Raw genomic sequence first — 20,496 nt, forward strand, 5'->3', positions numbered from 1 at the left:
GTGGATCTCATCAGAAAAAAAAAGGTTTAAACAAGAAAACAAAAAACAAAATTTAAGTTAAAGTTAATCCTTCTAATTTCAAAAAAATAATAGAAAACATATATACATTAATTAACCATCATTAAAACTTATAATACAAGACTCCTACTCACAATCCACACTCAGCTGAAATATGAAATATTAATTTTTAAATTTAGGAGAGACTAAAAATCAAATGCCCGTATTCACGTGGTCGACCCAAGAGAGAAGAGAGCGAAAAAATCCTTTTTTTGATCCGAGAGGTTTTTTTCCCCGCGAAAACTCTCGATCATTTTGTGGCGCCCTCTTTCAAGCTGGCGCCCTTTTCCAAAACTCTTCATTATATATAGTATATTTGTTACAGGATTAACAAAACAATAACTAGAATAGTATGTAAAGTAAGTATCAAGGAATTTAAAAAGCCATCTGCCTTGAAATTGAGAGGGCAAGAGTTGTCTGATTGAAAGGAGTAGATTGGACTGGGAGAACTGCTGATTCCCAGGTGGCAAATGGTAGTTAGTTATGAAAACATTCCCATCTCTTGAATTTTCTGCAGGTGGTAGTATGATAAGGGGATGAAACTGCATCTGGAACCTTTCTGCAAAGGGATCAACTACTAAATTTTTTTTTTGTTCCAACAGTGAGGCAGAACTATTAAGGAGGTAGGTTAAAGTCTGCATCGTTTACACATGTAAACAAAGAAATTCCTCACTCTATTGATATATTTATGCAAATAAAATATATTATTTTGGTTGTTTTGTAATACCATTTTTTCTGGTCATATGAATATGTTTTTCGGTACACTAATTGATTTTGCATGACCATTTTTGCACCATTGATCGTAGGTTTATTTAAATTATATTATACAGGGTGTGCGGCTACTCGTGTTACAAACTTTGCCAGTAGATTCTACGTTCAAAATGGAACCAAAAAGTCCTAATTAACAAGGGTCCGAATCTCAAAAGTTTAGGAGTTATTTCACTTTTTCTCATTTTTTAAATTTCAAACAACTGAAAGATTTTGGACAAATCCGTTGAGACCATTGAAAAGTACGTTAAATTTCCACTAAGATGTGATCAATAATAAACTTGTAAACGTTAGTGAAATAAGCATCTTAGTAGCGAGAACTTTGAACAAAATTTTTTTTTAAAGTTCAAAAAACTAAGATAAGGAGATGAAACTGCATCTGGAACATTTCTTCAAGAGATCAACTACTGATTTTTTTTTTGTTTCAACAGTGATATCAACTTAGGGCCACTAAAGTCTGAATCGTTTAAGCATGTATAAACAAAAAAATTCTTCATTCTATGGTGATTTTAAACTACTATTTCCAAACCTAGAGACTAGAAAATTTCAGAGAACGTACTCCATTTTATATGCTTTTTAGTGGTGCAATTGCTTTTTTAATTACTTCTTTCAAAGTTGAAGAAATTGATCAAGGATAAGAAAAATTTGCTGGTCTCTAGGTTTGGAAATAGTAGTTTAAAATCACTTTAGTGAGTTTTTCAACGTTGAAAAATAAATTTCGAAGTTCTCACTAAAACACTTATGTCAATAACGATTACACATTTAGTATTGATCGGATGTTATTGGAAATTTAACGTGCCTTTCAATGGCCTGAACGGATTTGTCCAAAACCTTTTAGTTTTGGATTTATCATTGTTTATTTGAAGCAAGGTCGTGAAATATTCAAAAATCAGAAAAAGTGAAATAACTCCCAAACTGCTGAGATCCCTAACCATAGTTAATTAGGCCTTTTTGGTTCCATTTTGAATGTAGAATCTACTGGCAAAGTTTGTAACACGAGTAGTCGAACACCCAGTATTTTTCGAAATGGTTAGTTTTGTTAGGGTGTGTGTGATTAGATAAGGTACTTTCAAAATATCATCGATGTTTCATCCGGTGAAAGAACTCACCACTGCTTAATTCGGTGTCTCACCAAATCCATCGGCGAACAAGCGAAGTAACCTTTCGTGCAGATAACTAAAATATGTGCTAAGTGCGAAATCCGTTCAGTAACTCACAAACAACGGAACTCTACGGATGCCTATCTTCTTCACACTGTTTTTTCATTCGGTTTTACATTGACGATATTTTGAGGAAGCCCTAATGTTAGTATAAGATAGAGTATGATAATGGTAAGGTTATGCTAGGTTGGGTACGAGTTGAGTTTGTTAATGGATTAAATTTGGTTAGGTTGGGTAAGGGTTAGGGTAAGGTTAGGTTAAGTTAGGTTAGGATGGGGATGGGTTAGACTAGATGGGGACATACAGTTTAGTACGTATTAGTACACTAATACGGTTTGGGGGGGGTGACCGCAACGGTTTAGGCATTGACACCGCGCTCTTGACTGTAAGGTAAAGGTCCAGGGTTCGAATCCAGCGGCCCTGCATTCGAAACCGACATACTTACAAATGGACTTTTTTTCCAAAACACCGGCACCTTGAGGGTTTATATGGGATCCGCTGTTGCGAACTCTCGTTTAAAAAAGAAAAAAGTTTGGATTAATTTTAAGATTAATTAAGGTTTTTAGTTGAGATAAAAACGTCAGTGTCACGAGCGGGATTCGAACCCACGATGTTCGTCTACATACGCCGCTGCTCTACCACTTGAGCTATCATGACCTCGATCCACTCGGACACTAACTTCCCATCTCAACCCCACCTTTTGAATTTTCCCTCCTTTTTGCCATTTTTTAAATGTCGTGTAATCGGATTGGATTCTCGGCGACAAATGAAATGGCCACGGAGAGCTTTAGTGAAGTATACTTCATTTTAAATTTATTAAATTCACTAGTTTCGTGGTCCGCTTGACCAATTAATATATTACAATTAATTAAGGTTTTAGTTGAGATTAAAAAAATGGCAAAAAGGAGGGAAAATTCAAAAGGTGAGGTTGAGATGGGAATGTCAGATTGGATTGAGGTCAGGATAGCTCAAGTGGTAGAGCAGCGGCCTATCTAGCCGAAGATCGTGGGTTCGAATCCCGCTCGTGCCATTGACTTTTTTATTTCAACTAAAAACCTTAGTTAATTGTAATATATTAATTGGTCAAGCGGTCCATGGAATTAGTGAAATTAATTTTAAGGTTAGGGACGGGTGAGAGATGATATCTCATATCAATGCTGTAACCTTTCAGTTTTCTTTAACAGAGTAATTTTTTAAGAGAGAAATCAGGTTTTTTTTGCAACCTTCAACACGACCAAATTACACGGCGACATGTCTCGGCCGGCTTTTTCTAAAATTAAATTAGCGATGCTGGACGAGCCCAAAATTGAAACGGAGCTCCCCGGGCGGCATGATGAATCGTGCCGTAATCCTCGGAGGCAGTGGCAAATTACAGGAACTCCGGCCTAATAATGCGTTTGTGATCTCTCCATTACTCAAACATCAGAACCCCGGAGGCTCTCCTCTTAAAGAAAATCCCCTTACAATTGGGAAACCGTAAGTCACCGGGGGGAAAACTCCTTGAAGTATGGCGTACGAGATGAAATACAATTTCAAAACGCTTTTTCACAAGGCAATTAAGTAAAAAATAAAGTAATAACCGTTTAAAACATTTTGATATAAAAAAGGCGAGAGTAAACGCGCATAACGCTACCTTTAAACGCATATAAAGTATGAAGGATAGGATCAGTTACGCTTTGGATGATCTAATACCCCCACCTACCATAAACGCAAAGATAATAATAATAAATTCACTCATATTATATTACAGTTGAACTGAACTTCATTCAAGGAAATAAAATGTGACCTTTTGAAAAAAGTTGCCTACGCTACACCTCGTACCCGCAATCCTTTTGAGTAACTTGCGACGCGCCAATCCGCACAGAAAAAAAGACAACATAGGTCGAATCAAACCTTTAAAATAACTCCATTACAGTTCGTGGTCCGATTGACCAATTAACTTTTTTCAATTAATTAATCTTTATGAAAGGTGTGTGGTGATTAGTGACCGTTAATCGATAATTATTCAGAAATCGTGAGATGCGGTCTGGTGTGACGTAGGTTTTCAGAAAAGCATTTCCTTTATCGTGCCAACGTTTCGATCTTTATTGAGATCATCTTCATGGCTCAAAGTATTTGTCTTCTGTGTAATTGTGCCATTCTTGCGTGTCGTGTTGAGAGTACCATGTTTTTCTGAATTTTGACATTTGACATTGTGAAAAGTGTCCGAGCGGATAAAAGTCACGATAGCTCAAGTGGTAGAACAGTAGCGTATTTAGCCGAAGGTCGTGGGTTCGAATCCCGCTCGTGACACTGACTTTTTATCTCAACCAATACCCTTCATAAAGATTAATTAACTTTAAAATATGATCAAAGGATCATCAAACTTGATCTGTTTTAAGATGCACATCAGATTTAGGCGTCTATGCTCGTTCACTGATATTATTGGTAGATGATGAAATTCTCGGTAAATATAATCCAATCGTCAAATAATGCAGAACGCATTGAAAAGGTCCAATAAAACATTCCACATGACAACACCCGATAAAATTTTTATCTCGGAATAAAAACGAAGAAAATCACGTTTTAATATTAAAAAATTTTACTCGCCGCTTATGCCACTCTTCTACAAATTTTTAAAGAAATTATAAACTGGCGTATTCTTCACTATAATATTTAAAAAAATATCAGCAATTATTAAGATATACATATATTAATACAACATATAATATATATCGATATTATTGGATCAATTATCGACGAGCCTAATAGTTGACGGGTTTTGACGAATTTTCGATGGTTTTTATATCTTGAATATATAAATTGTCCATATTTCAAAAAAAATATCGATAGAGCGCAATATCGAGACTATATTAAAAGAATTTCGATCATAAAAGATAGATGGATCAAAACGTCGAACGTATATTAACAGGAACGTGCATTAATCGCATATCGAAGATGAGCGCTCGATTTATCGAAACATCGATAGATACACGTAGCGAGGTAATATGCAATATCGATTATTATATATCTCTGCATCGAAATATCGATTGTATATGCATTGAGAATCGATGTTAAAAATCGATCCATTAAAATATTGGTTATATAATGAAATATCAATGTTAAAATATCTGTAGTTGAAACAACAAACGTATTTTAAAAGGATATCGATGAAAAACGGCGTTCGCCAATTTTTCTGTTGTTGAATTGAAGCTTCGCCCGAAGTCCACGGGTTGTCGACGAGGAGGACGAGGTGTGTCACCCATTATCTGAATTTGATTTCTTTTTCTTTTATTTATTTTGGGCCTTCAATTTCTGTTTGGAATCTTTAAAGTTTATGCAGATCACTGCGTTTTAATTTTTGGTCCTCCGGGCGTAAACAACTATCGACGCTAAAAAAGTATCGATATTTTATACGAAAACTATAATTTTTTCAAATAATAGATATTTTACTATGAAACCGTTAACATTTTGATGAATAGATATTTAGTCGTAAGGGTATCGACGTTTTGAAATCGTTGTTAAGCATATACTTCGGTGTTTTGAAGAATCAAGATTTTAACCTAAAATCGTAGATGTTTGAAGAATCGATATTTTATACAAAAGCCATAATTGTTTCCAACAATAAATTTTTTCACGTTTTTAAGTGAACCCGTACTTCTAAAAGCTATTCTAAAACCTTCTTGTTTAAAAATAGCACGTTCAAATTGAGCGCCATTAAAAAAATCAGCTGCTAATTGGAACGTCGCGTTGGCGGAGGTATCAGCGGTTTCACTTTGGCCATTCATGTCGAGAGGCGTGGTTGTAGAAGTCCTTCAACCTGATGATGAGCTAAAAGGCTCGAAATCCTGATCGTTGCAAAACAACTTACTGTGAGTAGGAACTATCTTTTTAAAAAGGATTGAACACCACACTCAATCCATCATTTATCATTTCTATTAATTTGCTAGGTTATATTTATGAAATTTCTATGATAAAGTATCGATGTGTAAAACATCGAAGGCGTATTCATGGAATTTCGACGATACAAAATCAATCGATGATAATAATATCGATCGAATAATATGTAATATCGATCATAAAACACAAATGAATAAATATCGATTTATCAAAATATTGAGCGTATATTCACAGAGTAACGATGCATCGAAACCCCGAGGATGTAATCATAGCAAAGCTAAGTTAAAACATAAATAATCGTATCACCGAGGGAATATTCATGGGATATCAATGATAATACTAGATGTATTGAATCATTGGGTACATAAGTGGAATATCGGTGATAAAAGGTCAATGGATACAAGCACCGAGGGTATAATCACAGAATAATTATGGGAAAACATCAATGCTTCTAATCATACAGCGTATAATACAAAAATGTATATTACATTCATAGAATGACTACAATAAAGCATCGAAGAATCAAGAAATCAAAGTGTATTTATTAAATATCGACGATAAAAAAATCGATGCATGATAATATCAAAGGTATATTCATGGAATATCGATTATAAAACTCTAACGAGAAAATATCGATGTATCGAAACATTGAGCGTGTACTCACTGAATATCGATGTTAAAATATCGCTACATAACAATCCCGAGGGTATAATATTGAAAAACTATGATAAAACATCAATACCTTGAACAAACTACATTGATGCAAGGAGGTTAATTAAAATCGATGATAAAAACATCGATGTATCGAGACAACGAAGGTGAATTCATGAAATGTCAATGATAATAACCTCCATCGAAACACCGAGGCGTATAAAATACCGATAGTTACATCTTTTTTTCGATTCGACTTTTACATCAACATCAACCAGTTCAGATTAACTTGGCGTTTCGATTATGGCAAAGAAATTACGATGTTCCTTATTATCGATGAGTTTGACCCCGATTGTTTGCATGCGGAATATACAAGACAAATTCAATGCTCATTCACACAAATAAATACATTCTCACCTATATACATTGCATTCATTCTTTTTAGTATATGAAGTACTCAATATTCCTCCATAGACCTCCATACAATAACAAACTAATCTAATTGGGGTCGATGGGGTAGTTTATATATATAATATATATATTATATATATATACAGGGTGAATTGCTACTCGTGCTACAAACTTCTCCAGTAGATTCTTCACCCTAAAATGAACAAAANATATATTCGACCATCGACCGAAGTCACGTACACAGCTCGAGGGGCGATGGGGTTGCTATTTCATCATCAGCCCCTCCCCTTTCACTCTAATGAATACACTCACAAAACACAAAAGTCATATTTTGACGGCTATTGGAATCAAAAATTTACACTTCCCCTACAACGCGGAACAAGAGACGCTGAATCTACCTGTCGTGTCCGAGTACTATTCTTAAATCTGGCGGCATTCCTACACGCTCTCTGTATGGAGCCAAGGCATGACACGCGACGTCGATTGTTAACAGCAGAACAATGGAATTTCCATAGTATCATGTCCTCTGCAATTCTGCTTTGGACCGGCCATTTACTTTAAACGCCGACGCTTTACGGCCGATCTGACTTTTAAACCGTATTTTTAATACTTACCTTTAAATAGAACCGTGCGGAATTGAAAATTCTTTGCTCTTTTGATGTCTGATTTTTAAAATTGATTTAAAAAAATGATTAGTCTTTATTCGAAGTCGGTCAGCGGGGGTTTTAATACGAAAAACGAGTGGGAACCGAATCTCATTTATTTACCTCCTTTGAAAAGGCTTTCATTAGCTGCAAATTACTTACCTTGTTTACTATCTTCTGCTTCGGGCCTGGAACAAAAACAGCCGATAAGAGGATTTTATTTTTAATTTACAAAGAACAATTTTTTTATTAAAAGGAACATAATTTAGTTGGTTATTATTGTGAAATAATTTATTCGCAATTTTTCAACAAACGAATTAGGTTTTCTTTTTGTCACCTTTCAGTTTGTTCTGTTACATTATCGTCAGCAGAAAAGACAGTGAAAAATTTGGCTGTTAGAATAAATCTAAAAAATTCGCATTAAGCAATTTAAAATTCTTTCTGCTGTATCTGTTTCCTCTCTACCGCCTTTCTTATATGCCGTTAATTATTTTTTGAAGTCATAAATGGAATTTTTACCCAGTCAGAATTGCAAATCAAAGGGAGGCAACGTTGCTCAAATCAAGATACTTCATGTCTCCCTTTGAGCATTTTTGATGCTATGTACAACATTGTCCTTGTGAGAACGGATATCTTTAACTAATCACATTCTCTATAAAAAGTACATACAGGGTGATGTTATATACTAATCAAAAAGGAAAAGGTCTGATGCTCGGGTAAAGTTTATTTTTGGGAAATGTGTCTACCTTACTATCAGAATATAACGTGGATAAGCCTTCTAAGCTCATAGGGTCATAAGGGGGAAAAACCGTACTACAATACAAACACTTCGATTTTATCCCTGGCAAAAGAAAATTTGTACGTCTTATCGGCATCTGCGCCAAGACGACAACGTGGGGGGTTGATATGTAGATAAAAAAAGGCATTCATAATAGAGTATATTTGTTGCATAAAAAAATTAATTATTGTTAAAGAAATACTTTTGATTTTTCACGTTACCATTATTTTTTTTAAAGATCACTGTATCCAAGTATGGATTTTGTAACTTTTTTTCGAATAAACATTATATAAAAAACAACGATGTTCCGATGTATCGATATATAAAAAAAACATCGTTTAAAGAAACGATATTTTATTTAAAAACGAAGAAATTATCAATGTTTTGGTGAATGCTCGATGTTAACCACAGGCGATGGATGTTTCGAACAATTAATATTTACACCTAAAATCATAGATGTTTAAAAAATCGATATTTTATTCAGAAATCATAGATGTTTCAAAGAGCCGTTATTTTATTCATAAACGACGGGTGTTTAGAATAACCAATATTATTGTGTAACCTAAAATCATCGATTTTTGAAGAATCGATATTTTATCCAAAAACTTTGCATATTTAGAATAACCAATATTATAAACTAAAACCATAAATGTTTCAAAGAGTCGATATTTTATCCATAAACCATGGTTGTTTAGAATAGTCAATGTTATAATCTAAAATCATAGGCTTTAGTTTATCATCGATATTAAATCATATGTGTTTAGAATACTCAATATTATAACTATAATCAGCGTTGGTTGATAATTGATATTTTATCTAAACTATCGATGTTTAGAAGAATCGATATTTTATCCATAAACAATGGGTCTTTAGAGTGGTAATATTATAAACTAAAATCAAAGACTTTTAAAGAATCGATATGTTATCCATAAACCATGAGTGTTTGGAATAATCAATATTATATCCTAAAATCATAGACTTTTGAGAATCGATATTTTTTCCATAAAGCATGAGTGTTTTAAAATATTACAATAATATTATAAACTAAAATCAGTGACTTTTGAAGAATCGATATTTTATCCATATATCATGGGTGTTTAGAATAATCAATATTATAAACTAAAATTAAAGACTTTTAAAGAATCGATATGTTATCCATAAAGCATGAGTGTTTAGAATAATCAATATTATAAACTAAAATAATCGATGTTTGAAGAATCGATATTTTATTCATAAACCATGGGTGTTTAGAATAATCAATTTTTTTTTGACTGGGGCTTCCGACATCTAGGTCATTTCAGCCCACAACTGGATTCGAACCCACGACCTTCGACATGATACGCGATACACTACCACTTGAGCTATCGTGACCTCGATCCACTCGGACACTAACTTCCCATCTCAACCCCACCTTTTGAATTTTCCCTCCTTTTTGCCATTTTTCAAATGTCGTGTAATCGGATTGGATTCTCGGCGACAAATGAAATGGCCACGGAGAGCTTTAGTGAAGTATACTTAATTTTAATTCATTAAATTCACTAATTTCGTGGTCCGCTTGACCAATTACGCTTTTATCTCAACTAAAAACCTTAATTAATTGTAATATATTAATTGGTCAAGCGGACCACGAAATTAGTGAATTTTAATTATTATATACTATAATGATACACTTTTGAAGAATCGATATTTTATCCATAAACCATGGGTGTTTAGAATAATCAATATTATAAACAAAATCATAGATGTTTGAAAAATCGATATTTTATACAAAAGCCATAGTTGTTCCCAACAATATTTTCAGTTACAGTCATAGATGATTGAGAATCGATATTTTACCCAAAAACCATTAATGCTTAAGAGAATCGATATTTTATCCATAAGCCATGGTTGTTTCAAATATAGGTTTTAATCTATAATAAGCTATGTTTGAATAATCGAATTTTCTAAAACTTTCGATCTTTAGAAGAAGCGATATTTTATCCATTAATATCTTTAAAATAACAATGTTTTATTCTAAATCAATGAATGTTTTAAAGAATCGATATTTTTATCAAAAACTATTGATGTTTCGAAGAATCGATCATTTTTCTAGAACATCGATATTTTTAAGAACCGATATTTTGTTTTGAATATATGGGTGTTTGACAAATCGATATTTTTTCTAAGAAATCACCGATGCTTTGAAGTTGATTTTTTAACCTTATACCAGTGATTTTTTGAAAACTAGATAATTCATAAAATTGTAATGTATAATTTTTGTTAACCAAATTTACACCCAGTCAGGCCAAACAGAAATCTATAGTCGATAATATAGGAAAATACTGCAGAGTGAATTATCCTTTGGGGGGGGATAGGTCCCAATTAAGTTACGAGTGGGTCTCTTCCTGGGGTGGTTAATGGAGCAAACAAGGCATCGAGGAGTGGGCCGGTAAGTCGCTCGGCCTCCCTGTTTGGATAGCTCTTGGCCGAAAGGCGTCTCAGAATGTTGGAGCAATTTAAATAATTGCCGCTTCGACGCTCACCGGCCCAATTTTCAGGGTGAAATCACTGTCATTTGTCATCGATTAAAACTGTTAGTTGGTCGGGTCGGGTCGGCTGAGGGGGGAGGGCGTAAAGGGATGTGACAAAATTTCCGATATTATCTAGTTGAGGGGAAGTTCACATGGAAAATTGCCTCCAAGAGGTCGCCTCGTTGACAAATTAAAATTAAATTGTCCAACAAAATGTCAATTATAGCAAGCATCGTCGTCTCCGATCATCACGGTTTGCGTGTTCTATCAGATAATAATGTTCCATAAAAAAAATTCTGTTCTATTAAAAATATTGATGTTTCAAATAATATAGACATACATATTTTAAATATATAAAATACCATCGAAGATTCCAAATATTGATATTTCATATAAAAAACATCGATGTTTTTATCGATATTTAATCAAACGTGTATGGATGTGTGGTGATTAGTGACCGTTAATCGATATTTATTTAGAAATCGTGAGATGCGGTCTGGTGTGATGTAGGTTTCAGAAAAACATTTTCTTTATCGTGCCANTCAAAATATTGATGTTTCAAATAATATACACGTATATGTTTTAAATATATCGTAGTAAAGGTAGGTTATGTTTTTTGTAAAAATTGCTAGGTTTATAAAATACCATCGATGATTGCATATGTTCATATGTCATACAAAAAAATCGATGTTTTTATAGATATTGAATCAAACGTGTATATTGGCCTTTCAAATAATATACATATAAAAAATTCTGTTCTATCAAAAATATTGATGTTTCAAATAATATACACGTATATATTTTAAATATTTTTTCTAAAAATTGTTCAGTTTATAAAATAACATCGATGTTTTTATCGATATTGAATCAAACGTGTATATTGATCTTTCAAATAATATACATATAAAAAAATTCTGTTCCATTCAAAATATTGATGTTTCAAATAATATACACGTATATGTTTTAAATATATCGTAGTAAACCTACGTTATGTTTTTTCTAAAANAATCAAACGTATATATTGATCTTTCAAATAATATACACATAAAAAAATTCTGTTCTATTAAAAATATTGATGTGTCAAATAATATTCACGTATATATTTTAAATATATTGTAGTAAGGCTAGATTATGATTTTCTAAAAATTGCTGGGTTTATAAAATACCAAGGAAGATTAAACGTGCATATTGATCTTTCAAATAATATACAGGGTGTCCTATTTAGATGGCCCGCTGAATTTCTCTTGAACCAATGATGCTATCGCAAAAACAAAAAATAGGTGTTTAATCATTTTTAGACAAATTTCAAATTTTTACCTTTTTTGGATAAAAATTAGACATGTTAACTCCGGCCCAGTTCAACTTGGGCACTTTTCAAATACGCCCCTATACATCCTGACGCATCATTTTAAAGAATTTTTTGAGCTGAAAACAATGGTTAAATAGGATTTTAAATATACTTAAAAAATCTAAAATTATGGCAAAAACTTTGAAAAAAACAGTCATTTGGTTTGCTATATTTTAAACTCATTTCAGGTTCGAAATTGCGTAAAGATGCAAAGATTGGCTCTTTTTAACCGCTCTTCACCGGTGCTCAGAGCGATAAAGTCAAGGGAGATGGATTGACAAGCATTTTCCACCCTTTGCCGCAGTTTATCAACTGAGGTTGCTGGGTCATTATTGGGTAAACACTGTTTTTTAAATGGACCCAAAGAAAATAACCGAATGAAGTTAAATCGGGTGAACACTGGAGGGAACAGATCCGGGACACGTCATCTAATAGTAGTGGTAAAATCTCCTTCAAAAAATGATTATTTGGAGATCGTGAGGTGCGGTCTGGTGTGACGTAGGTTTTAGAAAAACTTTTTCTTTATCGTGCCAACGTTTCGATCTTTATTGAGATCATCTTCAGGGCTCAAAGTGTTTTTTTCCGTGTAGATGTGTCATTCTTGTGTGTCGTGTTGAGAGCGCCCAACGACACACAAGGATGACATCTCACGGAAAACAAACTCTTTGAGCCCGGAAAATTATCTCAATAAAGATCGAAACGTTGGCATGAAAAAGAAAATGTTTTTCTAAAACCTACGTCACACCAGACCGTATCTCACGATCTCAAAATAATTATTGGCTACGGTCAAAAAACACCACATTCCTTGGAACTGAACACCATTTAAATTATTTTCGTAGAAATAAATCCCAATTAATTTATTTCCGAGAAGTCCACACCAAACGTTGATACTGTAAACCGCCTAATGATGACAAGAGTATAAAATTCTCGGATTTTCCTGTGCTCAAGTTCGAAAATTTTAATTGTTTATTGTACCATTAGATGTGAACTTGGATTCGTCAGTCCGTAGGATGTATGGAAGAACGTTTTCCTCAGCCTCACAAATCGGCATTTGTGCCAGGAACGTTAGACGCCTGTTATAATCAGAGTCCCAAAGTCCTTGACAAGATGAGAGCGATACGGCTTAAAATTATAAGTCCGGAGTACATCTCTTTATTTTATTTTTTGAAAAATCGAAAACCTTTCCTACCTTTCGGAGAGAGGAATTCGGATTTTCGCCGATTTACGATAAAATATTCAGCTCCTCGTCGAAATTACTCTGCTGGTTTTTTGTTGCGATTACTTTGTCATTTTTTGACCAATTTAAACTTCGATTGGAACAATGTTTTAAGCGTAAAACATTCTTTAAAATGATGCGTCACGATGTAAATTGTAGTATTTTTAAATTAATTAAGGTTTTTAGTTAAGATAAAAAAATCAGTGTCACGAGCGGGATTCGAACCCACGACCTTCGCTTGATACGCCGCTACTCTACCACGAGCTATCGTGACTTCGATCCCCTTGGGCACTAACTTCCCATCTCAACCCCACCTTTTGAATTTTCCCTCCTTTTTGCCATCTTTCAACGGCTTTTTTATCTCAACTAAAAACCTTAATTAATTGAATGACATTAATTGGTCAAGCGGACCACGAAAACCAGTGAATTTAATGAGTTAAACGAAGTATACTTCACTAAAGCTCTCCGTGTCTATTTCATTTGTCGCCGCGAATCAAATAGATTACACGACATTTGAAAAATGGCAAAAAGGAGGAAAAATTCAAAAGCTGGTGTTGAGATGGGAATGGTGCCCGAGTGGAGCTCAGGTGGTAATGTAGCGGCGTATCAAGCCCATGGTCGTGGGTTCGAATCCCGCTCGTCACACTGACTTTTTTATCTCAACTAAAAACCTTAATTAATTGAATGGCATTAATTGGTCAAGCGGACCACGAAAAATAGTGAATTTAATGAGTATTTTTTAAAGTTGAACTAGGCCTGAGATACCCCGTATAATTTTTCACCCAAAAAAAGTAAATTTTGAAATTCGACTAAAAATATTAAATATGTAAGTTTTGTGTTTTATATATTTTAAACACAATATATCGTACTAACGCTAGGATGAGTTTTTTCTAAAAATTGCTAGGTTTATAAAATACCATCGATATATTTTAAATATATCGTAGTAACGCAAGGATGGTTTTTCTAAAAACTACTATCGTTATAACAAGCCATACATGTTTCCAAATATTGATATTTCTTAAAAATTCGTAAAACGTATATCGTTTCAAAGAATCAATATTGTACCTAGGAACTATCGATATTTCGAAAAATCTATATATTAAAACTATCGATGTTTGAATTACCTATTATCCTACAACAATTGTCTCGCCAAAATCAATATTTTATCATACCGCAGTTTTGAAGAAACTATATTTTATCTAAAAAAAATCGATGTTTTGAACTATTAATGTTTATTTAAAAATTAAACACAATTTACTTTGTAGCTAAAACAAAAAACGTAAATCATACTGCTTTTCATTGTTTAAAGGAAATCTACCAATAATTGAAAATGGCGAAAAAGCTGGTTGAGGAAACCAGCGAAAAATTGCAGACCAGGTTGTACTGAGAAGCTACAGGTAATTAACAAATCTCACAAGCAGAAACAACGATATTAACCTGAAACTCTTTAGAGTAATGTATATGAATTTAAAAAACATTTGAATCGTAATCAAACTTTCATCTACATTGAAAGTTGTGTGCGGTTTGACGTGTTTCAGAAATCGCGATATTGCCGCAGTTATATGGCCTTTTTTCATGCATGTGACCCTTTGGAATTGAACTTCGGACCGAAAAGCTAATTCGGGCCCCGTTTGCTGGGACTAATTAAACCATAATTCACCAATTAAAAGACTTCATTTGAGATTTTTTACAGTCTACCGTGAAAAATGCTTATTTCTTAATTTATTTGGATAATTTAAAAACGATTAAAAAACGATCTTACTGTTAAATATTTTTTATACCGAATTTAGAGGCGTGTAATATCCGAGAAAATTCAAAGTTTTATTGCTGGATGTTGAAGGTCGTTTTAAGAATATTTGGTTACCACATGTTGATATTTTTTAATTTTTACTACATAACGTAGTACATAATACATAAAATTCATACTGGCCCCGTCTATTTAAAGTTTATTGCGATAGGAACCATCGATGTAGCTAAATTAGAAAATTATATTTACTTGAAAACATCAATTTATTTTGATTAATTATCAAAAATTAAAAAAAAGCAATGTATTTGATTAAATATCTATACATCGAAATTTTGATGCATTTTGATTAAGAATCGAAAATTGAATACATTGAAATATTTCTTTAAATATCAATACGAGTAACAGCGATTTATTTTGATTTATTAGAGATTCTTAAAAAAAATTTGTATAATTGATTAAAATATCGACACCTGGAAACATCGATTTATTTGGTTCAGTATCGATGTAAAACATTGATGTATTTGACGAAATATCAATTTCAGAAAACATTGTTGTAGTTTGAGAAAATATCAATATACTGAAAAATCGATGTATTTGATTAAATATCGATACATCGAAATTTTGATTAAGAATCGAAAATTGAATACATTGAAATATTTCTTTAAATATCAATACGAGTAACAGCGATTTATTTTGATTTATTAGAGATTCTTAAAAAAAATCTGTATAATTGATTAAAATATCGACACCTGGAAACTATTAAAAATCTATACTTCCAAACATCGATGGTTATAGGATAATTTCATATATCAAACTTGTAAAAATGAATCTATTTCTTAATATCGGCAGTTATAAAAATACAGATGTTTTGAACACACGATAAGTACGAGATAGCACGCTCATTGCGGATATTTCATCATAAAACATCCCTAACATCTATGTTAAATAAAATACATCAATGTTTGTCATATCGATATTTGATGAAATGCAACAATTTATATCAACAATTTTCATTTCAATCAAAAACCGTACATAAAAAGATTAATCAACTGAAAGAAGTAATTTTGTCAATAGACTACTAAATATAATGGATTTAATATATCAACAATATTATAAGATCGGTGATAAAGATAAAAATCTATGTATTTTTCGATATTCTGTCAAAAGATTTTTTTTTCAAACTATCAACATCTTAAAACATCGATGTTTCCTAATATCGATATTTGACGATATACAACTGTTTCAAATATCGATATTTAATCAAAAAATAAATGTTTTCAAGCATCGATATTTTGTCAAAAACATTAATTAAAAAAATAAGTACTATAAACCACGGATGTTTCGATGATTCGATATCTTCAAAATGTCAATTATTAGATCATATTCCTTAAAATGATCGATATTCTGTCAAACATGGTTTTCTTGAACTATCGATATCATAAGACATCGATGTTCCTCAGATCGATATTTAATAGAATATGTGTAGAGATTAGTGACCGTTAATCGATATCTGAATAACTTTAATAGAATACATCGATGTTTCGTTATATATAAAACCATATCCCTGAAAATTATCGATGGTATGTCAAAACGTGTATTTTTCAAACTATAGACCTATTAAATCGTCGATGTTTCTCAGATCGATATTTACTAAAATACATCGATGTTTCGTTATATATTCAGTTATGACAAAACCAGTTTTTCTTAAACTATCGATATCATAAAACATTGATGTTTCTTTGATCGGTATTTACTAAAAATACATCTGTTTATACATAACGAACATATATTTCGATATATCGATGAATTTAAAATGTCGATGATAAGGACATATTACAGAAAATTATCGATATTCTGTCAAAACATTTTTCAAAATATCGATATTTAAATTATTGATTTTTCTCATATCGATATTTAATCAAAATACATCGATATATTTCAAACATCAATGATAAGGACATATCCCTGACAACTTTCGATATTGCAACAGACAGTTTTTTTCAAAAAGCGATTTCTTAAAAGATATTTAATCAATGATTAATTAGTTATGTATATATTTCATTTAATTATGATATTCAATCAATTACATCGATGATAATGCCATTTCCCTCCAAATTATCGATGTTGTGTCAAAATGTCAAACTATTAACCTATTAAAACATCGCTGTTTCTCAGATCGACATTTAACTAAATACATCGTTGTTTTGTTGATCGATTTCTTTCAAACATCGATGATAAGGCCCGGAAAATTATCGATATTGTGCCAAAACAGGCATTTGTTCAAAATATTGATATTTTAAATTATTGATTTTTCTCATATCGATATTTTATCAAAAACATCGATATATTTAAAACATCGATTATAAAACCATATCCCTGAAAATTATCGACGATACGTCAATTGTTATTTATTTATTCAAACTATCAACTTATTAAATCACCGATGTTTCTCCGATATTTAATCGAATACATCAATGTTTCGATATATCGATTAATTTGATGATTGATTAAGGACATATTCCTGAAAAATATCGATATTCTGTCAAAACATGTATTTTTCAAAATATCGATATTTAAATTATTGATTTTTCTCATATCGATATTTAATAAAAATACATCGATGTATTTCAAACATATATATATATATATATATATATATATATATATATATANGGAAATTATTTTGATTAAAGAACATTGCTTTAAAGTAACTAGTTTCTTTTTTTTTGTTTAATACCAAAATCCTGCATTATTTTCCGGACAACCCAATATATACATATAAAGTGGAAGGTTTATGGGCCGACAAACAGCTGAGGTTTGTCTCCGGCCCTCCGCGTCTATTCCTTCTCTTTCCTGTCTTTATTGAACTGCAGCCATTTGAGCATCTCATTTTTATTAAATATCGATATGAGAAAAATCAATAATTTAAATATCGATGTTTTGAAAAATACGTGTTTTGACAGAATATCGATAATTTTCAGGGATATGTCCTTATCATCGGCATTTTAAATTCACCGATATATCGAAACATTGATGTATTCGATTTTTTTTTTTTTTTTTTTTTTTATTGGCTTTATAGCCATAAACCATGTGTAGCCATGCCACAGCCAACGCCCCGCGAACCGCCGGAATGGGGGAACCCATCCACCCACGGCACTGCACCCCCATGGTGGAGCAGTAGACCCCCACACACCAGCGGCCCCCGCGACGCCCGGCCGCAACCACAACCACCACTCGATTCTCCTAATGCTTCCCTTTATACATTATGATTAATCTTAGTTAAATATTTAAATAGCAACTTATACACGTTTATACTCCCTGAATATAATAACGCCATGTAGTCAAAAGTCGTATCCACGAATTTCCCTAGCGCATCAAACAATTCATTTCTTGTCTCTCTGTATTTTACACATTTCATAACTATATGCTCCATCGATTCTTCTTCCATGCAGTACTCGCAGAGTGCTGATGGAAGTAATCCTACTTTTGCTAAATATTGTTTGCATACAGCATGGTTACACCTTAACCTATTTATGGTTTTCCCGAATGCTTTCCCTACCATGTCCTTTTTGAACCAACTTTCTGTACAAACATTTGGTTGAATCTGCTTGTAAAATTCACCTTTCGTCGAACCTTGATATCTTATCTGCCATTCTTTCCGGGCGAATTCTCTAATAATTGGGATCAGATCCTCAAAGTGAACTTTAAAAAGCGAGTACTGCCCCGATTCTGTGGCCTGTTTGGCTAGTGCATCTGCCCGTTCATTAAATGCTACACCTGCGTGTGCCCTTATCCAAGCTATAGTGACTATTTTATTTTGTTTACCTAGATGTCGTATCTTTTTTAGTATTTCAAAAATCACATGGTTATCTTTAAATTTCCATTTCCTTTGTCCTAATTTTTGAATTGAACTAAGCGAATCTGTGAGTATGAAAATTTTTTTTTCCTTTACTGAGCCAATATAACTAAGAGCATTTGATATCGCGTAGAGTTCTGCCGAATAAATGCTACATTCTTTTGGCAGCCTAATCATGCATTCATAGTTAGCCGTTGGGTCAAACAGAGCGCAACCTACGCCCATCTCTGATTTGGATCCATCGGTGAAAATTGTTCGATGGCCTGGCCAATGTTCATAGATTACACTCCTATAAATAGCTTCGGCTTCCCCATGGCTCATGTTTTTGATATCAGGTAAGTAGTATTCGATTAAATATCGGAGAAACATCGGTGATTTAATAAGTTGATAGTTTGAATAAATAAATAACAATTTGACATATCGTCGATAATTTTTAGGGATTTGGTTTTATCATCGATGTTTTAAATATATTGATGTTTTTGATTGCCGTATGTAATCAATATGTGTGTTATTACAATGTCGATATTAAGCACCGAAAATCGATCCAAACTCAACCATATCTTACCTTAAAATCATTGAAGCCTCGTAAGGACCTATAGACCTCCCCCCCCAAAAAAAAATGTCGAAAACCATTTATATTTTTAAACAGTGCGTTTACTTTCATTTCTGTTTATTTCAACGTTTCTACTTTTGTAATGATAACATCGATTGTTTTGGTGGCATTTTCCCCGTCCCCTTTATCTTATCCGTGGCCAACTGGAATGATATCAAGGGTATTTCTCTTCCGCCAGGAGGCCGTTCTACGACAAGAAACGGGTAGGCGAGGGTAAACCCGCCAGATTTGTCCCGAATCCCTTCTTCTTTACGAGGTTTAAATAATGCATTGCCGTGCAGGGTTTTTTTTATAGGATTTCTCTGTTCTCTGTAAGACCCACAATCCCTTTCTTATAACACGTTTTCTCCCCGGGCGTAGAAAAAAATTTCCCAAATTTAACTTTCCTTTTTATCGTCGAGTTACAGCCGTTAATCCGTCAAGAGCTATTAGGAAAAAAAAGGTCAGAAGGGTGCTTCGTCGCAAGGGTCATAGGAGGGACGGTAATGCCACCAGTTGGCATTAAAATTCACAACTCTGTTACTATAGGGCGATTAATTTTTCATAATTTAATTTAAACAGAAAACATTATTATTAAATAATTCATATGGTTTCCTTTGTAATCTTTAATTCACAAAACTTAAAATCCTCTGTTCGATCAATTTATTCGAATGTACCTTTAGCTAATGTAAATTATCTTGGAAAGATAGTTTAATGTTTTATTCCATATTTTATAAGATTTTATTTCGAAAAGGAAATATCAATAAATCTATTGGATCTTTTAAAACAAAGACCTAAGGATGAGGTGTAAAGGGAAAATACGGTCGAAAAGGTGAATACTGATTAAACTAACAAATAAGCCAGTTGGGAGCTTGGAGG

The 20,496-nt window shown here is 32.9% G+C and overlaps 1 long non-coding RNA gene across 1 annotated transcript in view; it reads right to left on the reverse strand.

Annotated features, from left to right (window-relative positions):
- The window catches only part of LOC112128106, a 138,619-nt gene that overhangs the window by 27,590 nt on the left and 90,533 nt on the right, over nt 1-20,496 (reverse strand). The window contains exon 3 of the long non-coding RNA XR_002910865.1: nt 7,733-7,758. This is a non-coding gene — a long non-coding RNA (uncharacterized LOC112128106). The remainder of the gene's footprint in view (nt 1-7,732; nt 7,759-20,496) is intronic.

Source organism: Cimex lectularius, unplaced genomic scaffold (assembly GCF_000648675.2).
Source record: "Cimex lectularius strain Harlan isolate CLEC.00 unplaced genomic scaffold, Clec_2.1 scaffold339, whole genome shotgun sequence".
NCBI lineage: Eukaryota > Metazoa > Arthropoda > Insecta > Hemiptera > Cimicidae > Cimex > Cimex lectularius.